Source organism: Aulonocara stuartgranti (genome assembly GCF_965226115.1).
Source record: "Aulonocara stuartgranti genome assembly, chromosome: 19".
NCBI lineage: Eukaryota > Metazoa > Chordata > Actinopteri > Cichliformes > Cichlidae > Aulonocara > Aulonocara stuartgranti.
Window position 1 is genome coordinate 26,913,291 of NC_138955.1, and position 17,157 is coordinate 26,930,447.

Consider the following 17,157-nt stretch of genomic DNA (forward strand, 5'->3'; position numbering starts at 1 on the left):
ATGTTTGTCTGGAACAGGTCTTGCTTGTAAATGACACATTGAGTCTCAGTGGGTCTACCTGTATAATAAAGGTTTAATAAAAATAAAAATGTAAACACAATATTGAGTTTTTAAATGATTTCATTCATTCAGAAAAAACAAAAAGCCACCCTAATGTACCCAGCCCTGTATCAAAAAGTAATTGGTGTGAGGCTGCTTTGATGTTTGACGACCTGGACAATTTGTCGTAATTCATGGAACCATGAATTTTGCTCTCTGCCACAAAATCCTGAAGGAAAATAGCTAGCCACTAGCTTGTACCTTGAAGCTCAAGAACACTCAGGTTATGTAGGAGCACAATGATCTGAAACACACCATCAACTTCACCTCTGAAAAAAAGGTTGTCGAATGGCCTCGTCAAAGTCAGAGCAGTTTTAGACGCATGACCTTAAACAGAAAACCCTTCAATGTGGCTGAAGTAGAACAATTCTGGAAAAAAGAGTGGGCCAAAATTCTTCTACAGCTTTGTGAAAGACTCATTGCCAGCTATTACAAATGTCTGATTGCAGTTCTCGCTGCCAAGGGTGGCACAACCAGTTATTCTGTTTAGGTGGTAATTACTTTTTCACACAGGCTTGGATATGTTTTTTTCCTTAGTAACTGAAATCATCATTTCAAAACTGCAGTTTGCATCAACTGCGTTTTATCTTTGTCTAATATTACAATTTATTGGATGATCAGAAACATTTAAGGTGTGACAAATACACAAAAACTAAAAACTTCTTCACAGCACTGTATATTACCTTATAACATTTGTGCACTCAAACAATTTTTTTCCCCAGGTGATGAAATAAATTAACAGTTTGTTTCATTGGTTGAAATGGTCATTTCAAGAGTATTTCATGTAAGAAAGCCATGAAAGCTGACTGCATCACTGATACTGGAGGTGATTCTCAGGAGTCAGGTTTTGATGGTGATGCTGGCATGTAGGCCGCACATCCACAGTAAAGCACTGGCTTCATTAATGCAGTTTGTGCACCATCTTTAGTCGTCAGAGGACATACTGGAGGATCTCTCGACACCTGTCTCTTCTCTGTTTTGATATTGTCCGTTAAAGCTTTGGTAAGCATTGGTGAAATATGCCGTGATAACATTTCAGCAGAGTTTTATGCCGTATTTATGGATGGCATGGTGAACTGTGTCCACAGACAGTGATTTCTGTGATTTCAGTGACAGAATCATGCCTGTTTTTAATGCATGTGAAATCCCCAAAATCATCACCCAGTGTTGATTGTTGACCTTGCACACAGATTTCTACAGATCTAGTGATGATATAATACACTTTATGAGATATTCTTTTGAGATAAGTCTTTTTTTGTTGGAGAGCATTATTCTGAAGTTGTTCTATTTTTGGGGATGCTTTTTTTTTTTTGCAGATGAGTGAAGCTCTGCCAATCTTTACTTCTGAGAAACCCTGCCTCTCTGAGATCCTTCTTTTATACCCAACCACATTACTGACCTGTTGTCATTTAACATAAATGGCAGCAAAACGTTCCTCGAGCTGTTTCTTTGTAGTACTACTTACTTTTCCAACCTATTCTTGCTCTTTCCTAACATTTTTGTTTCAGCTGAAAATGAATAGATTTTTTTTTCTAAATAGTTAAATGTGAATTGTAAATAAAATGTGGATTTTTAGGATTTACAGATCATTCTGTCTTTCTTTATATTTTACACAGTGTGCTAGTGTTTTTGGAAGTGGGGATGTATTTTCTTAGGTGATTAGAGATCTTCCACTATTGCTGAAGGAGAGCCCGACCCAACAAGACACTACAAAGTGGTTGATATTTACAAGATACACGTAGACGTGGTCGTGTTTTTTGTCTTGCCAGATGAAAGATGCTTATAAAAGACAGAAGAGAACTGCAGGAGCAAGAGCCTTATGCAGAGACCATAGATTTAAAGAATGTGAGATAGAGATGGAGCCGCCACTAGATGTAGCCAAAAGATCAGACATGTTGTTTCAGATGCTCAGGACAGATGCGCTGATGAAGGCCGACACCATGAGGTGCTATTAGGAAGGCGGATTTAATACACAAATTCATCCATCCATCTATCCTCTTGCGCTTGTCCTGGTCCCTACTCCTTTAGTTTTTCCCATTTTTGAATTACTGATGAAACTGTGTGCAGGGTGATGCTGCTTAAATAGTATGCTGTGTGAGATTTAGTAGTTTGATAGCCTGAGTTGATCTATTGAGACTGCAGCTTAATTTTGTGGCCTGTTTGGACTAATGTTTAATTTTCCACAGTACTCAGTAATTCTAAAATGAGTGTAAATTAAATATCTAAAATCAGTGGTTAATTAATTTCAATAATTTAACCATTATGAAAATATGCTTGGTTTATACAGAATATATATCAATTAGTTACATTTAATCCAACAAGATTAAATAAATTTTAACATTTTACATGATTTTATGTAACAAAACATGTAATCAAATGATCTAAAGTCAAGGTTTTGGGCATAAATATTTTTTTTTCTGTTTTCATGCATCTGACTGAGCATGAAGACATATGGCCAACCTGAAATCTGATCACATCACTACCAAATCAGTACATCAATTTCAATTCTTTTTTATTTATTATCCATCCATTATTTTTAACTACTCATCATGCGTCACCAGTCCTGCACAGGGCTAACACAGAGAAACAGACAACCGTTCACTCTGGCATCCAAAACAACAAAACAAAAACAAAACCAAATGAACCCATAACACACTGTTTTTGTGTTTAACTGTATTGTTATCTCATCATCTGGTTAAGTCAGTCTGAGCACAGATGTTTGAGCCATCTTTGGGCCAAAACGGCTCAAATATGCTTGATTTGTAAGAAGGCTGTCTTAGATATGCCAGGTTCCATAAATGAACAACTCGACATCTGGGTAAAGGAATGCACTTTCTAAATTGTGGTAGCATTGCCTGTGACATTAAACTTTAACAAGACTGACAGGTTTACTTTAAATTGCTATTTGCTACTCGAACTGAATTGAATGCCTTGAAAGCACAACTACTCGATTTCATTTCAGTTTTATTCATATAGCACCAAATTACAGCAACAGTCAACTTGAGGTGCTTTATGTTGTGAGATGAAGACGCTACAATAATACAGACAAAAACCCAACTATCACACAACCCCCAGTAAGCACTTGGTGACAGTGGTTAGGAAGAAATCCATTTTAATAGGAAGTAACCTCCAGCTTAATTAACAAGACTCAGAGAGGGACAGCCTACTGATGTGAGCAGTAGGGGGTGACAACAAAACTGATTTTGGTTTGCAGGCACCAGCCAGAAAACACTCCAAATGCCATTATGCAAATATCATGCATTGTTTTGCTGTGTATTCAAATGGTTTCTCAACAGATGAAATCATGTTAAGGCAAGAGATTATTTTTTGCCAGAGTTATACTGTCAAGTTATAATAAATAGAACTGTAATCTGTAGCAATTACTGAAAAACATGCTATTTAATTACAGATTTTGAAAAAAAAATCTAGGAACCATCCATGTGTACTGGCCTAATAATCTCTGAGAGTGCCAAACAGGCAGGCAGCTGACACCAGCAAGACAGGAAGCCATGTTGTCAGACATGACTGACTATTAGTGCTGTTCTAATGAGCTGTTTTCTTTATCCAATCGGTAAAAGGCTCTGTTACTGTACAGAGTAATGCTTGTTCACCAGCATGTTAAACGTCTAAGATATTTTGAACTACGAGACATTTTCACTGTTACTCAAGGTGATAACAACAGAGCAGCAATAGCTGTATTTTTTATGAGTACTCAGTGACAATATTTCACTTTGCAAAAAAGCAAAGGCTTCTGAACTGAACCCTTTCAGCCTCTGGCATGACTGACACTTCGAATCTAAAGGCCATAGAAGAAGCTTTATGTGCAGATTTCATGCCTTATTTATTTCTTGGTTGTCCCTTTCTGAGCCTGGGTGCTTGCTCAAAATAAAGCACTGCTCTAATTTTGTAGATTATATGTTGTAATCGCTAATCAAATATTTTCAGTCAAACTACACTGATGAAAATAGTTCCATCATTATTATATTTTTGAGAGGGTAACAAGCAAAGTCAGATTTCTCTCATTTGTGACCATCATAAAACGACTGAGACTCATGCATCTATGACTCCACTTGCTTGTCTTGAGTCATTATGGAATATGGTCATCATATTCAAAATTTGTCATGATCGGCCATGACAGAGCATGACCAGTAGCTGTTATGATGACTTTGCTGTTTGACAGCAGACACTTTTTTTCAGTGTCTGCTGCTGTGTTTATCTTTATTAAAAACAGTCAGCAACAGCAACAGAAGCATAAAAGACAGGAAGTCCATGCAGATCTTCACAGTTACTTTGCTGGATTTAGGAGAGGGCACGAGGAACCAGTACAGCAGCGAATTCTGTAGAAATGCAATACACCAACCCAAAAGTTATAGAGCGCCGCTAACTAAAGCAGATTGTCACAATACAAGAATCAATAGAATACCATACAGAAAATGCACTGAGAATGTAAAAGATAAGCCAATAAACTTTGTTTTCAGAAGGGGAAAAGAAGCAAACCTGAGATCTCCCACAAAGCTCTGCATCCAGGCTCTGACTGCAGACAGGACTGGAAGATATCAGGCTGCACTCAGATGAAAACAATGCAAACCTATGTCTCTGCTCAGATCCCAAGTGTTTAGAAAAGAAGGGAGACCAAACGCAGTTTTTCAATAAAACACAGTAAAGAAAACAAGCAATATTATAAGACTGTGTGGAAGTCATTGTATTGATATCTGTGCGCTTGCTAGATGAATGAATGTGAAACAAAATAAAGACAACAAACTGTAATTCAGACAGCCAGGGAAAGAGACCTGCCAGTTCCTCTGGGAGAGGACCAGCCAGGCCTGCTTTATAGTCAGGTGTTCTGCAGCCCTAAGAAAGAAAGTTATAGGCAAATAGAAGAAGCACGAGTAATCAGTGATATTCCCACCCACAAGACATGATTCCTTCAACAAAACAACAAAGTACCCTGAACTCTTCATGTTACGAGCGCTAGACCATTTAATACTTTAGGTGGCTTAGAAGTTTTAGACGTGCCAGTCTTAACTACACCCCCAGTGCCAAACGCCTCCCCAGACCATCGAACCTTAGCAGCCATGGCACCTAAGTGCAGTTTAAAAACAATAAAACACTGTTGTCATTTCCTTTAATATAGCAGATGGTTAAATTGTCAGGCTGCAGAAACAGAACATTAAAAAAAGGTGAGTTATGGCTAGAAAATGTGAGCGCACTTTATATCTTATCAACAAAACACCCGATGTGACGGCTTTGTATGTTACGTTTATGTATCACAACCTTTGGGCTGCTGTTTTAATGTGGTCACACATCACTGATTCAAACCCACCTGGAGTCAGAGCTACGATAAATGACCAGATCATCAGTTTGGTTCCAGACACTTTGTGCCTCAATCTCATCTGGACAGATTTTAGATCCATTCACAGTCTTATTTTGTTGTTACATAGTCTGTAATTGCAACAAATTGCAATTCTACATTCATTAAACACTTGGAAAGCTACTCTGATGTTTAGTTAAATTCACCATGACTGACCCCTTACTATTAAGAGTCACTCAGTTTATATTCAATCACATTCTAAATGGTCACACTGTAGAACATTAAACAATAACTGATAACACTTTATAATACGGCCCATGATTGATGCCATAGTTCTGCTGTAATTAAATGGAATTTCAATGTACTGTATCTGAAATTACAGTGTAATTATATTTAGATGCAAATACTTAAAAGTAGGTACTAGAACAAGGGCGTAACAAGTCATGGTGTTACAGGAAATAAAGAATTAATTATGCCATAAGTAAATTGAAGTGACTAATTTTAAGTACTACATAATTTCAGTACTGTGTAATTTAGCAGAAAAACAAACATTTTCATCATAACTATACTTTTTAGGGTGCAGAATGTATTGTGGAGTAACTAAACCTTGCCTAACTTCTGGGTATTTCAGAGGAAAGGAGACACACATTCTACTGGAAGTAATTTTGAAAAAATGAAAAACCATCATGTATAGATGTCAACATAATGAATATAAAATAAAGAAAAACTAGGCAAGACTAATCTCCTCTGAAAAAGTAAAGCATATTTATAATGTAAGATGTAGAAATACTGTCTGTTTTACCAAAAAATGATTTATGGGATACTTAAAATGAGTGAAAGCATAATTTGTGTCTCTTTTCCTGTAAATTGGCTGGAAGTTAGATCAGGTTAAGTCACTCCATAATCCCACCTGCTCCCCAAAAAGCACAGCGTACCAAGTAAATTAAAATTGCTGTTTTCTCCTGCTTTTTAAGATAAACATCTTGGTCTGTATTGATAAATATTTGTCTTTCCACTGGATTAAAATGGAGGTGCTGCTCTTTATTTACCCGTTGCCATGGTGAATCGTGGTATCGATGGCTTCCTTTCTCTGCTCATGCACGGGTTCACCTCAGGTTGAACATACTCAGAGTTGATTGAACCAACCGAAGACTCCGATCACAGAGTTGATTAACTCAGATTTTCGTTTTTAAACTCGGGCTTTGTTGAACCCGTTTGAGGGGAATAGGCCCCTGGTGCATTTGTGAAACACGTCCTCTGCATGCATTAACACGATCTTTTCCTTTTCCCCATATTTTTCTAGACTACAATAAGAGATTTGCAGGAGAAAAACTGTGTGTGTGAGTGTGTTTAAACCTATGTATCTGGCCTCCTTTGCCTCTGCTCACTGTTTGTGTGTTTATATCTTCCTCTGTTTTTGTTTGTCTGCCTGTGTGTGCTGTTTGTTTTGTGTCTTTTTCCCCGAGTTTGTCCTTTAATGTGTCTTTCTGTTGCGTGACTGTGTATCAGAGTGTATGTGTGTGTGCGCGGAGCTGCTGGGTGACATTTTCCATTGCAGGTGTGACATCTCTGCTCCCTTGACAGCCTCTTCTCCGACACACACTAAACAACTCCTCGCTGATTTTACCTGCCTCCCCCCCTCCAGCCCCTCCACACACACACACACACCTTATCGTCCACCTCTGTCTCAGCACTGCTGCTCGACAAGCTAATTTAGCCAATTACACACAGGTGTGATGCTAATTTCCCCGAGCTGGCAGCCAGCTCCTGGAGGAGGTAAAAAATAACATAATTACACCCATCTGTCCCCCTGCAGGCAGGCAGGCTCTCCCACTGGGTGTCGGCTCCACCGCCATTACAAAACACACACAGGAGAGGGAAAAAAAAAGCCACACTGTTGGCTTTGATAATAGGGGAGAAGACAATGGACAATGTGTGTGTGTGTGGAGGAATCCAGGCTGCAGCCACAGTTGCTTTTCCTCCTCTTTGTCTGAAGCTTTCAATGGATTTTCAGCGATACACAGCAATTTCCCACAAGAAAAGAAAACAGACTTTTGGTGCGGCGGGATAATTATGTGAAACTGTTTTCGAAGGCGATGGGGTTGGATGTGCCACTGTTAGGTTTTGTGTATGTGAGAGGAGAGGAGATGAGGAGGGTATTTCAAAACTGAAACACACAACAAAACGAGGTCAGAATAGACGGAAGTCTGCAGACGGTGGAGGAAACAGAGGAATCAACAAGCTGCAGAGTTTCTCTGGGCCTTAAATGAACTAGGCAACATGGAGTCTTAAAAGAAGACTCTGCAGACGCCACTATGGTTATAGCTGGTGGAGGGGCATGTATAGTAATCAAAAGGCCAACGTATCGATGCCTGGCTTCTCCTGTTTGCATACTGATTTGTCCTTGGGTAAGATTTCAAACACCAATGGATGCACTGGCGTGTGACAGGTAAAGATAAAGTGTGACATGAATGGCTGGATGTGGCCTGAGGTGCAACAGTGTGTGAGTACTTAGTAAACCAGAAAAGTGGATGTCACTAATAAATTCAATTGATGCTTATAAAGTCTTCAAGATTTGTTTCTTTACCTTACTGATATATTGTTGATGAATTATTACGCCTTTAAAATACCAGAAAGCTAGAAAATATGATTTTAATGCAACTCAGTAATCCTTCTATACACTTTAGGTGGGGCTCAAAATAATGAGATTTTAAATAAATACATCAATTTCCAATGAGACGATTGGAGTATGCATTTAAATAATTCAAATAATCTACAGATGTTTCCCAATCAATATAAACATCCAGTGGTTGAATCTGTAGCCCACAGTGTGTAGTAATATATCAAGTCCTGTTGGTGAGGTCACTGTGAAATACTAGCAGGACCCCCTTTTTGTTATCTCATGATCTTTTCACTATACTTTCTATATAGTTGATATATTTATAAGGTTTTCATATATTTAACATTTTTTATTTACAGTGTGAATGACTATGTTTGTTCTTTGTTTCTCTTTGTGCCTGAAGGTGTAGCGGCTCTGTAATAATAGTGATAAAAGGCTTCTAAATCTTGGTTTATAACAGTCTATGTCCTAACAGTTTTAGGCTGAAATAGCACATTGATGACTTCAGAGTATACAGTGGGATGCAAAAGTTTGGGCAACCTTGTTAATAGTCATTATTTGCCTGTATGAATCGTCGGTTGTTACAATAAAAAAATGTGAGTTAAATATATCATAGACACACACAGTGATATTTGAGAAGTGAAATGAAGTTTAGTGGATTTACAGAAAGTGTGCAATAATTGTTTAAACAAAATCAGGCAGGTGCATAAAAGCACCACAAAAAAAGACATGAAATCAATATTTTGCAGAAATTACAGCCTCTAAACGCTTCCTGTAAGTTCCAGTTAGAGTCTGGATTGTGGTTGAAGGTATTTTGGACCATTCCTCTTTACAAAACATCTCTAGTTCATTCAGGTTTGATGGCTTCCGAGCATGGACAGCTCTCTTTAACTCACAGCACAGATTTTCAATAATATTCAGGTCTGGGCTGAGATGGCCGTTCCAGAACGTTGTACTTGTTCCTCTGCATGAAAGCCTTAGTGGATTTTGAGCAGTGTTTCGGGTCGTTGTTTTGTTGAAAGATCCAGCCCCGCGCAGATTCAGCTTTGTCACTGATTCCTGGACATTGGTCTCCACAATCTGCTGATACTGAGTGGAATCCATGTGTCCCTCAACTTTGACAAGATTCCCAGTCCCTGCACTGGCCACACAGCCCCACAGCATGATGGAACCACCACCATATTTTACTGTAAGTAGCAGGTGTTTTTCTTGGAATGCTGTGTTCTTTTTCCTCCATGCATAATGCCCCTTGTTATGCCCAGATAACCCAATTTTTGTTTCATCAGTCCACAGCACCTTATTCCAGAATGAAGCTGGCTTGTCCAAATGTGCTTTAGCAAACCTCAAGCAGCTCTGTTTGTGCTGTGGGCGGAGAAAAGGCTTCTTCTGCATCACTCTCGCATACAGCATCTCCTTGTGTAAAGTGCGCCAAATGGTTGCACGATGCACAGTGACTCCATCTGCTGCAAGATGATGTTGTAGGTCTTTGGCGCTGGTCTCTGACTGTTCTCAACATTCGTCGCTAGGGATGGGTACCGGTATTCGGTGCCACGATGATGACCACGTTATTAAATTAATGCACGTAAGGTGAACTAGCAAACACCGTCGTAGTTACATGCGGCTGTCTTCTTGTTTGATGGCAGGTACTCCCTTCACCCTGGCCAAAAAGGCTAAAATGACCAAAGAAAAAGCGGAAAACAGCTAAACATGAGAGGTTTTTGGACAAAGTTGGGTTTTTTTTTTCCCATTGATTAAGCACTGCTTCCAGCCAAGAGTGATACCATAAATCCCCTATAGCTGCAGAAAAGGCTAACATTGTTATCTTTTTACAAAAAACAGCTGAACATGAGAGGTTTTTGGACAAAGTTTGTGTTCTTCATTCTTTAAGCACCGGTTCGAGCACCGTTTAAGCACTGGCACCGTTTCAAAAGTACCAGTTTGGTACTGGTATCGGATAAAACCTAAACGATACCCATCCCTATTCGTCGCTTCTGTCTATCCGAGATTTTTCTTGGTCTGCCACTTCGAGCCTTAACTTGAACTGAGCGTGTGGTCTTCTATTTTCTCAATATGTTCCTAACTGTGGAAACAGACAGCTGAAATCTCCGAGACAACTTTCTGTGTCCTTCCCCTAAACCATGATGGTGAACAATCTTTGTCTTCAGGTCATTTGAGAGTTGCGTTGAGACCCTCATGTTGCTACTCTTCAGAGAAAATTAAAAGAGGAGGAAAACTTACAGTTGACCCCCTTAAATACTCTTTCTCATTATTGGATTCACCTGTGTATGTAGGTCAGGGGTCACTGAGCTTACCAAGCCAATTTGAGTTCCAATAATTAGTGCTAAAGGTTTTGGAATCAATAAAATGACAACAGTGCCCAAATTTATGCACCTGCCTGATTTTGTTTAAACAATTATTGCACATTTTCTGTAAATCCAATAAACTTCATTTCACTTCTCAAATATCACAGTGTGTGTCTATGATATATTTAACTGACATTTTTTATTGTAACAACCAACGATTTATACAGGGAAATAATGACTATTAACAAGGTTGCCCAAACGTATGTTGTACTGGGTTCCACATTGACCTATGTGTTGTTTACATGTTTCCATCATATTAGAAAATATATATACTCCTCAGTTTTTACACAAGTGCTGATAAAATGCAGACATTGGAAGAATGTACTTTCAAATTTGCACATTTGGCTGCAGACAAGACTTAAATGACAAAAACGTATAGTTTGGTGGAAGAACACAAGGCTGTTTTAGCTGTAACTATTATAGGTCTGATAAATCCTGTCCAAATAGGACTTACACCCTTTTAGGTAGCATTAAGCATCTCCTTCCGTCCAACAATGCACCTTTGACTTATCCATACAGTGAACAAGTGGCACAGCAGCCTTTGGTTCCTGCAAAAGACTTAAGTGAGAACTACCATGCCTGTTTTATGCAACACCTACTTACCATCTTCATTCTGCTATGCAGAGAACATGGAGAAAACAAGCCCAGGTGTGTGCTTTTCACATGCCTTATGAGAAACAAATTTGAGGTGAAGATGCAAAGACACTGATGGGGCTTGTGATCATCTAGGCAGCCTAGAGATTATTCTATATGTCACCTTATTGGACCTGAGTGTCTTCAGATATAAATACAGTTTGAGAAGATTTCATTATTGAGACTTCTGCTGTCACGCAGACATGTGAAACATGTCTCAGAGGCCTTCCCACCCTGCCAAGAAAAATAAATTGGTCCTCACACATAACCTCTTTATCTACATTCTTGCCGTTTCCTATGGTGCGTTTGTGATGGCTCTGTCCATACAGATTGCATTATTCTACATTCTCACTTAGATGGATCTGTCAGTCTATCTGTCTCACGGTGATGTGCCCCGGAGCCCCACTGACACCTGCCACACTCTGAAAAATAAAGGTTCAGAAAGACCACAGATGGTCTACTTAAAAAGGTTCAGTGAATCACAATTTGAACAAGGAAACAGAATCACACACTGTAACAGACATGCTTATTTTTATTTGCTATTGTAGACACCAGGTTTGCTTTATTATACTGCACATGAAATTCCATTGATCTGCAAAGATGCCGGTAAATAGCAAAGTCACTAAGAAATAAGGAAAAACAGCAAATCTAAAGCACTGGGTTCATGTGTGTGAGTTGTGAACACAGTGGGCATTCTATGGTGTCCAACATCTTCTAACACAAGCCTAGACATGACAAACCCACGGCTCGTGCAGCTGGTACAAGCTGGGATAGCTGGGAAAGCCTGGAGGCAGCTGTGACCCCTGCTGAGGATGACCTGGCAGTGTATCCTTGTGGCCCACCATCAGGGTGCGGCAAGTTGGTCGCTGGCCAGTGCTGGAATCAAGGAAAAAGCACCTCCCCTCATGTGACACAACAGTTTGGCCACCAAAAGGGGCTAAGTCTCTCTTAGTCACTCTTAGAAGTGTGACCAGCCCAGGCACTTCTCCAAGGACTACCCATTCCTTGTAGATGAATGGTTAGTCCTTGGCAGGTGAGCCAATCCAGGGGGAATTTACAGCATTCCAGTAAGGTGTCCAAATATTCTCCGGATAATGGTAGACTGAGGTTGAACATGGGCCCTCTTTCACCAAAACGTGGATCACCATGGTCAACGTGGTCAAGGTATATGACAGAGTACTATATGAGAAATTCAAGAGTGGTAGAGAAGTATGTGAGGGTGGTGCAGGGCATGAATAAGGACAGCCCTGAACCCCTTCTTGTTTGTAATCGTGATGATGAATGGGTCAGAGAATCTCCAAAATTATAGCTCCTGTGGGCTGTTGCTGGTCTGCAGTTGGTCAGTATGTATCAAAAGTGGTCCAAAAAATGAACAGTGGTAAATGAACAGTAAAGACTGGCTTGTGTGATCTGATCCAACTGACGAGCTACTGTTCCTCAGATTGCAGAAATGTTAATGCTGGCCTGATGAATCATATTTTCTTTGCATTACATGAATGTCTGGAATGTGTGTGCTTAACTTACATGGAGAAGACCTGGCACCAGGGTGCACAATGGGAAGAAGACAAGCTAATGAAGGCTGTGTGATGCTTTGGGTGATGTTTTGTTGGGAAACCTTGGGTCCTGCAATCCATGTGGGTGTTACTTTGACACATACCACCTACTTAAGCAGGCCATGCACCTTTCATAGAAAAAGTGTTCCCTGATGGCTGTAGCCTCTTTCTGCTTGATAATGATCCCTGCCACAAAGCAAAAATGCTTCAGGAATGGTTTGAGGAGCACAATAGCAAGTATGAGGTGTTGTCTTGGCCTCAAAGTTCCCCAGATCTCAATCTGAATGAGCATCTGTGGGATGTGCTGGGCAAACAAGTCCGATCCAAGGATACCCCACCTCACAACTTAAAGGACTTAAAGAAGCGGTCACCAACCTTTTTTGCGCCACGGACCAGTTTATGCCTGACGGACCGGCTTTTAAGGTGTCGCGGATAAATACAACAAAATAAAACTAGTACCGGTACAGAAAAAAAAAAGATTTATTCATAACACACGTGAAAAGACCCAGGAAAACCGAGTTAACGATAAAAACGATAACAAAATAACGCTAAAAACCAATAAAAACCCTGAAAACCATACATTTCACACCTGAGCCTCAACTGTCGCGGCCCGGTACCAAACGACGTGGCCCGGCGGTTAGAGACCGCTGACTTAAAGGATCGGTTGGGGTTTTTACCTTACTCTATAAAGCATTGTGTTTTGGCGCTATGTAAATAAAATCAGATTTAATTGAATTGAACTGAATTTAATCTGTTGATATAATTTTGGTTTGCGGCACCACAGCAACCCATGTTCATAAGGTCTAGTGGAGTCCATGCCTCAATGGGTCAGGGGTGTGTTGGCAGCAAAAAGCGGACCATCACGGTATTACACAGGTGGTCATAATGTTATTCCTGTATTTGTAAAAGACAAGGAGACAGGTGTAACAGTGAAGATGCAAAAAACAGAGGTAGTGAGGTTGGATGAGTTCAAATACCTGGGATAAACCATCCAAAACAATGGACAGTGTACCAGAGAGATGAAGGACAGAGTGCAGACAGGGTGGAGAAATAGGCATCATACAACAACGCCAAGTGTCTGGTGATCCTAAGAGCAGCTCTAAGGTCAATGGGCAAGTGACCATCAGTGAGGCCACTAGGATTTCTCATTTGACTGGATAAGCGTGGCTGGATAACTGCAAATAAAGGGAAAGTAATCTGCATGAAGATACGGAATTCCCAGAAGTCAAAACAGTGGGCATACAAGTATAGTTACAAGTTCCTGGGTACCCCACTAGGATTGTAGAGTACAGGGCTGTTCATGAACTCCAATAAAAATGATGACCAATATTTTCTATGCTGCATGTAATTCTGTTCAGATATCATTATTCCCCATGCCTCTCCATTTTAAAAAAGTTCTGATAATACCATATTTGATTTTAATATCTTGTTTTCGAAAGCATTTCCCTTATGTCTCTCTCCTCTAAGTTAGATACTGTGAGATCCATGCAATGATTTTTCTCTTGCTTTATTTTTGTAACATTGTAAATTTTCCTGAGAAACTTGGATAGCTCCAGCGCCCCCCGCGTCCCTGGAAAGGATAAGCGGAAGCGAATGGATGGATGGAACTTGGATAGCAGTTTATTAAAAATAAGATAAGATAAGATAAGATAAGATAACCTTTATTAGTCCCACACGTGGGAAATTTGTTTTGTCACAGCAGGAAGTGGACAGTGCAAAAGTTATGATGCAAAAATTAGAATACAATAAGAATAAATACAGTACACAGCTGTACAGAATAGAATAAAATAATATACTATATACAGTAGAATAAAATAGAATAAAAATATACAATAAGATAAAAATAGAATACGAATGCTATATACAACTGAGTAAAAATACAACGATGCCAGAAAAGATTATTGCACTTAGTGTTATTGCACATGTGTGGATGTGTGTGTTTGTTCAGTTAAAGTCTTTGTTGTGGAGTCTGACAGCAGTGGGGAGGAAAGACCTGCGAAATCTCTCCGTCCCACACCGTGGGTGCCGCAGTCTCCCACTGAAGGAGCTGCTCAGTGCTGTCACAGTCTGCTGCATGGGGTGGGAGATGTTGTCCAACAGGGATGACAGCTTAGCCGCCGTTCTCCTGTCACTCACCACCTCCACTGGGTCCAGAGGGCATCCTAGAACAGAGCTGGCCCTTCGGATCACCCTGTTCAGTCTCTTCCTGTCCCCAGCAGAGATGCTGCCGCCCCAGCAGACCACACCATAAAAGATAGCAGAAGCCACCACAGAGTCATAGAAGGTCTTCAGGAGTGGGCCCTCCACCCCAAACGACCTGAGTCTCCGCAGCAGGTACAGCCTGCTCTGCCCTTTCCTGTAGAGGGCGTCTGAGTTATGAGTCCAGTCCAGTCTGTTGTTCAGATGAACACCAAGGTACCTGTAGCTGTCCACAGCCTCAATGTCCATACCCTGGATGTTCAGTGGTTGCAGTGGAGAATGCTTGTGCCTGCGGAAGTCTACCACCAGCTCCTTGGTTTTACTGGCGTTGATCTGGAGGTAGTTCAGCTGGCACCAGTCCACAAAGTCTTGAGTCAGTCCTCTGTACTCCTTGTCGTCCCCATCAGTGATGAGGCCGACTATTGCAGAGTCATCAGAGAACTTCTGCAGGAAGCACTGGGTGGAATTGTGGGAGAAGTCTGCAGTGTAGATGGTGAAGAGGAACGGAGCCAGAACCGTTCCCTGTGGGGCCCCCGTACTGCAGACGACCCTGTCCGACACACAGCCCTGAGTCCTCACATACTGTGGTCGGTCGGTGAGGTAGTCCAAAATCCAGGTAGTGAGGTGATGGTCCACTCCAGAGTTCTCCAGCTTGTCCTTCAGAACCGAGGGAAGAATGGTGTTGAAGGCACTGGAGAAATCAAAGAACATGATTCTCACAGTGCTTCCAGCGGTCTCCAGGTGAGCGAGGGAACGATGTAGGAGGTGAATGACGGCATCATCCGCTCCAATGCCAGGCTGGTAGGCAAACTGAAGTGGGTCCAGTGATGAGCTTATTAGGCGCCGAAGCTGAGCCAGGACCAACCGCTCCAGGGTCTTCATCAGGTGGGATGTCAGAGCCACCGGCCTGTAGCTGTTGAGGTCCTTGGGGCGTGAAGTCTTTGGCACTGGTACAACACAGGAGGTTTTCCAGAGCTGTGGGACTCTTCCCAACCTCAGGCTCAGGTTGAAGAGGTGCTCCATCACCCCACACAGTTGGTCCGCGCAGGACCTGACGACCCTCGAGCTGATGCCATCTGGACCCGCTGCCTTCTTGCCATTAATCCTCCTCAGTTCCCTCCTAACCTGGGTGGTTGAGAGAGACAGGCTGGAGCCTTGTGTTGAGTGTGTATTGGATGCTGTTGTTGGGGGTGGGGAGGAGTGAGCAGGGTGAATAGAGGAGGTGTGAAGTGTCTGAGGTGTCAGAGGTGGAACAGCAGCAGTGGGGGTGGGTGAGTCTGCAGCCGATGTTGTAGACTGTCTCATGGTTGAATCAAATCTGTTGAAGAAATGATTCAGTTCATTTGCCCACCTCACATCCCTCCCAGGCAGAGAGTTCTGCTGTTTGTGGCCTGAGATGGTTCTGAGGCCTCTCCAGACTTCACCAACGTTGTTTTGTTGAAGCTGGTTCTCCATCTTCTGCCTGTAGCTGTCCTTCCCATTCCTTATCAGTCCCCTCAACTCTCTCTGCACCCTTTTCAACTCCATTGACAGATATACAGTGGGGCAAAAAAGTATTTAGTCAGCCACCGATTGTGCAAGTTCCCCCACTTAAAATGATGACAGAGATCAGTAATTTGCACCAGAGGTACACTTCAACTGTGAGAGACAGAATGTGAAAAAAAAATCCATGAATTCACATGGTAGGATTTGTAAAGAATTTGTTCGTAAATTAGGGTGGAAAATAAGTATTTGGTCACCTCAAACAAGGAAAATCTCTGGCTCTCACAGACCTGTAACGTCTTCTGTACGAAGCTTTTCTGTCCCCCACTCGTTACCTGTATGAATGGCACCTGTTTGAACTCATCATCTGTATAAAAGACACCTGTCCACAGCCTCAAACAGTCAGACTCCAAACTCCGCCATGGCCAAGACCAAAGAGCTTTCGAAGGACACCAGGAAAAGTATTGTAGACCTGCACCAGACTGGGAAGAGTGAATCTACAATAGGCAAGCAGCTTGGTGTGAAAAAATCAACTGTGGGAGCAATCATCAGAAAATGGAAGACATATAAGACCACTGATAATCTCCCTCGATCTGGGGCTCCACGCAAGATCTCATCCCGTGGGGTCAAAATGATCATGAGAACGGTGAGCAAAGATCCCAGAACCACACGGGGGGACCTGGTGAATGACCTGCAGAGAGCTGGGACCAAAGTAACAAAGGTCACCATCAGTAACACACTACAACGGCAGGGAATCAAATCCCGCAGTGCCAGACGTGTTCCGCTGCTGAAGCCAGTGCATGTCCAGGCCCGTCTGAAGTTTGCCAGAGAGCACATGGATGATACAGCAGAGGATTGGGAGAATGTCATGTGGTCAGATGAAACCAAAGTAGAACT